General features: G+C 42.8%; 1 long non-coding RNA gene across 1 annotated transcript; it reads right to left on the reverse strand.

Moving 5' to 3' along the window:
* Positions 1 to 1,356: 1,356 nt before the first annotated feature.
* On the reverse strand, positions 1,357 to 4,974 carry LOC116970642. Its single transcript, XR_004411227.1, has 3 exons — positions 4,962 to 4,974; positions 1,918 to 1,921; positions 1,357 to 1,409 (listed from the first exon to the last, which is right to left on the reverse strand). It is a non-coding gene; the product is annotated as an uncharacterized LOC116970642 (long non-coding RNA).
* Positions 4,975 to 5,286: the final 312 nt, after the last annotated feature.

The following is a 5,286-nucleotide window of genomic DNA, read 5'->3' on the forward strand; positions in this document are numbered from 1 at the left end:
GTGAAAAGTTTTTCTTCATCTCCGTTCTAAATGGCTTACCCTTTATTCTTAAACTGTGGTCCCTGATTCTGGACTCCGGGAACATGTTTCCTGCCTCTACCGTGTCCAAACACTTAATAATATTATATGTTCCAAGATATCCTCTCATCCTTCTAAAGTCCAGAGTATACAAGCCCAGCCGCTCCATTCTATCAACATATGACAGTCCCGCCATCCCGGGAATTAACCTCGTGAAATAGTAAGTGGAAGAGAAGGAGCTGAATAAATAGCCACCCAGGATAAACAAAATGTGAGGGAAGGAACTGCAGATGTTGATTTAAACCAGATAGACACAAAATGCTGGAGTAACTCAACGGGACAGGCAGTACCTCTGGAGAGAAGGAATGGGTGACGTTTTGGGTCGAGACCCTTCTTCAGAAAACCCTTCTCCAGTTACTCCAGCTGTTTGTGTCTATCTTCAGGATAAACAAAAGGTGGTCAAAGAGAATATATTGTTTGAAAGCATTAAGATGTTCATAGGAGAATATGCCGTTTCAAGTTAACTAGACAGTGCATCTGGAAAATAAAGGATGGAGGTAGTGGTGCTGCTCAACTTTGCAAAGGAACGTTGAGGGTTGGACAATACTTCAAATGAAATTGAAACCACCAGGTGGCGCCTGTAATGGCTGCCTCGCCAACTGTCTGTCTCGTTCCTTCTCTGTTTTTATTATTTTAAGTATGTTTTAAATATATGTTTTCATATTATGTTTCATGTGGGGGTGGGGGATCGGGAGAAACTTTTTTCAATCACTTACCTCGACGGAAATGTGATTTTTCTCTGTGTCGCATCTCCGTCCCCCCTGCGGCCTACAACATGGAGTGGTGCGGCCCTTCCCGGAGAGGGGCCCGGAACTTCAAACCACTGTGGTGGATGTTTATGTTAAATTTTATTTATATGGCTGTGTATATTGTTGCTTTTCATTAAGTATGGCTATATGGTAACTCAAATTTCACTGTACCTTCATTGGTTATGTGACAATAAACACAAACTGGAACTTGAACTTGAAGATTAAGGGATGATTACAAGAGCGGGGGGGTGGGGGGGGGATCAACCATCGTTACTGTTTATCAACATCTATATCAATGATTTGGATGAGATAGTTCATGGCAGAATTAGTAAGTTTGCAGATAATAATAATAATAATAATAAATTTTATTTATGGGCGCCTTTCAAGAGTCTCGTACCAGATGACACAAGAGTCGGTGGTACTGTCGAGAGTGACGATGGTTGTTGAAGATTACAGCAGGATCTTGATTGGTTGAGCAGGTGGGCTGAGGAATGGTTAATGGAACTTAATGGAATTTAATGGTTAATGAACTACAGAGAAATGTGTTGGTGTTGCATTTCGGAGGTCTAACATGAGCAGGACCTATACTGTGAATGGTAGAGGTCTGTAAGTGTTTTGGAGCAGAGGGATCTAGGAGTGCAGGTGCATGGTTCCTTGAAAGCTGCATCACAATTGGATAGGGTAGTCAAGAAGGCTCTCGGCACATTGGCCTTTCAGAGCATTGAGTAAAAAAGTCGGGAGGTCAATTTACAGTTATATAGGACGTTGGTGAGGCAACATTTAGAGTATTGTGCTCTGATTTGGTCACTGTGTTATAGGAAAGATGCTGTTAAGCTTGAAAGGGTTCAGAGAAGATTTACCAGGATGTTGCCAGGACTCTATAGGGAGTCTATAAAGAGCTATTGGGAGATGTTGAGCATGCCTGATTAACTTGTATTTATCTTACTGTCCTCCAAAAACATCTTCAATAATTGATTTTAACATTTTTCCTGTGCCAGGCAAAGCTAACTCGCTTGTTGTTTCTTGCTTTTTGTCTCGCTTTTTAAATATAGAACATACATGAGAAATGTCCCATCTACACTAGACCCACCTGCCTGTGTTTGGCCCATAAGCATCTAAACATGTCCTATCCATGCACCTGACTAATTGTTTCCTAAACGTTGCAATAGTCCCTGCCTCACTACCTCATCGAGCAGCTCATTCCAAGCATCCACCACCCGGATTCCTATTACTGTAAATGCTTCTCCCTTCACCTTAAACCTATTGTAGATTGGTTACTTCACTTACTAACCAAGGGCGTGCTTTATTATTAGAGCTCCGCCTACTACACTGTTCAACTTATCGCAACCCAACTCGTGCTGGCAGTCTACGCTGCTACTCATCTGAAGCAACATGCTGTAGTGTGTTATGTGCCTTAATAAATACTGTTGTACCATGTTCGTGAGTATGACTGGGTCATTTGACACCTATGTCCTCTAGTTTTTGATTCCCCTGCGTTGGGCAAGAGGCTCTGTGTGTCTACCCAATCTAATCCTCTCATGATTGTATGCACCTCTATAGGATCACCCCACTTCCTCCTGCGCTCCAAGGAATAGAGTCCCAGCCAGCTCAAGTTCAAGTGAGTTTATTGTCATGTGTCCCTGTATAGGACAATGAAATTCTTGCTTTGCTTAAGCACACAGAAAATAGTAGGCATTTACTACAAAACAGATAAATGTGTCCATATACCATGATATAAATATATACACACATGAATAAATAAACTGATAGTGCAAATAACAGAAAGTGGTTGCTAATAATCAGAGTTTTGTCCGAGCCAGGTTTAATAGCCTGATGGCTGAGGGGAAGTAGCTATTCCTGAACCTGGTTGTTGCAGTCTTCAGGCTCCTGTACCTTCTACCTGAAGGTAGCAGGGAGATGAGTGTGTGGCCAGGATGGTGTCGGTCTTTGATGATACTGCCAGCCTTTTTGAGGCAGCGACTGCGATAAATCCCCTCGATGGAAGGAAGGTCAGAGCCGATGATGGACTGGGCAGTGTTTACTACTTTTTGTAGTCTTTTCCTCTCCAGGGCGCTCAAATTGCCGAACCAAGCCACGATGCAACCGGTCAGCATGCTCTCGACTGTGCACCTGTAGAAGTTAGAGAGAGTCTTCCTTGACAATCCGACTCTCCGTAATCTTCTCAGGAAGTAGAGGCGCTGATGTGCTTTTTTGATGATTGCATTAGTGTTCTCGGACCAGGAAAGATCTTCAGAGATGTGCACGCCCAGGAATTTGAAGCTCTTGACCCTTTCAACCATCGACCCGTTGATATAAATGGGGCTGTGGGTCCCCCTCCTACTCCTTCCAAAGTCCACAATCAGTTCCTTGGTTTTGCTGGTGTTGAGGGCCAGGTTATTGCGCTGGCACCATATGGACAGTTGCTCGATCTCTCTTCTGTACTCTGACTCATCCCCATCAGTGATACGTCCCACAATAGTGGTGTCGTCAGCGAACTTGATGATGGAGTTCGCACTGTGGTTCGCTATGCAGTCATGGGTATAGAGTGAGTACAGCAGGGGGCTGAGCACGCAGCCTTGAGGTGCTCCCGTGCTGATAGTTATTGAGGCTGACACATTTCCACCAATACGAACAGACTGTGGTCTGTGGACGAGGAAGTCAAGGATCCAGTTGCAGAGGGATGCGCAGAGACCCAGTTCTGCGAGTTTGGTAACCAGTTTGGAGGGGATGATTGTGTTAAATGCCGAGCTGTAATCAATGAATAACAGCCTGACATATGAGTTTTTGTTGTCCAAGTGGTCCAGTGCGGAGTGGAGGGCCAGCGAGATCGTATCCACCGTTGATCTGTTGTGGCGGTACGCGAACTGCAGTGGGTCCAGGTTTTTGTCGATGTAGGAGTTGATTTGCTCCATGATCAACCTCTCAAAGCACTTCATCACCACCGGCGTTAGTGCCACTGGTTGATAGTCATTGAGGCATGTCACCTTACTCTTCTTGGGCATCGGTATAATTGATGCCCTTTTAAAGCAGGTGGGGACCTCAGACCTCAGAAGTGAGAGGTTGAAAATGTCCGTAAAAACTCCCGCCAGTTGGTCCGCACAGGTTTTTAGAACACGACCTCTCCCTATATCTCAGATCCTCGAATCCTGGCAACATCCTTGTAAATCTTCTCTGTACCCTTTCCAGCTTGACAACGTCTTTCCTGTAACATGGTCCCACATGGTGCCATCCAACCTTTTAAGTCTGCTCAGCTATTCATTGGAACATGCTGATCTTCTGTTCAAGGGTCATTTTCCAACACTATCCTCATGTCCCTTGATTCCTTTAATGCCCCAAATTCTATTGATCTCTTAAGTAAATACAATGACAGATATTTCACAGGTCTTTAGAGTCGAGAATTCCAAAGGTTCACCAACCAATGAACTCCATAGTTAAGGCATACTTTGGGGTTAATAAAGATAAAAATAGACCGTGTCCATTTCTGACAATCTCCAATTATTTTGTCCTTTATTCTCAAATGTTTATCAAAAGATTGGTGTGGCCAATGACAGACAGATGTACAATTAAATGCAAATGACTGAAACGTGCTGTCCAAGACATGTTACTCCATCATTAGCATTGCAAAAAATGCATTTCATTGCCTTCCTCATCATTGACAAGCTCTGAATGCTGTGAAGTTATTGCATTTCCATTGCAAATAGAAACTAAGCTAGCCAGAGAGATTTAATGAAAAGCACAGATGCTCTTTTGATAAATCAATCCTTTGGCAACTATTAAATTAAACAATTAATAAATGGAGTGTTTCATTCCTTCAGGATGGGAATTGTTCAGAATTATTTTGAAAAATAGAACATTTGAAATGATTACTTTTCTGATTTTCACTACCAGAATCCAAGAACATTACAGTGCAGATGGAGACAATTTGATCCATTGAATCTATTCCAAATGCAATACAATTAATTCACGAACTGTAGCTGATTTGGAACCATTATAGCTCGTGCTTTTGGAAGTAGAGCTTCCGAGGAACATTAGTTATTGTGCAGTGCTAAACGTCCATTATATGCACAGATTAGATTAGATTAGATAGTTTATTGTCATATGCACCATGAAATTCCTTGTTGGCATGAAGCTCACAGAGTGAACAGTATAAATACAGTAATGGTAAAGACACCAATAAATACAATGAATGCCAAACAGCAGAATGGTGCAAGGTTGTAATGCACAATGCAAGGTAGTGTGATAGAATAACTAACTCGGGTAGGGTTAAGACTATCAGCCTATCTGTGCGAAGAGGTGATTAGTTCAAGAGTTTGATAGCAGCCGGGAAGAAGCTCTTCTTAGGTCTGGATGTCCGAGCTCCTGTATCTTCACTCGGAATAAAGAAAAGAGAATGGCCAGAGTGGTGGGCATCTTTAATAACACTTCCAGCCTTCCTGATGCAACGCACTGTGAAGGTACA

The sequence above is a fragment of the Amblyraja radiata genome, chromosome 3 (genome assembly GCF_010909765.2).
Source record: "Amblyraja radiata isolate CabotCenter1 chromosome 3, sAmbRad1.1.pri, whole genome shotgun sequence".
Classification (NCBI taxonomy): Eukaryota; Metazoa; Chordata; class Chondrichthyes; order Rajiformes; family Rajidae; genus Amblyraja; species Amblyraja radiata.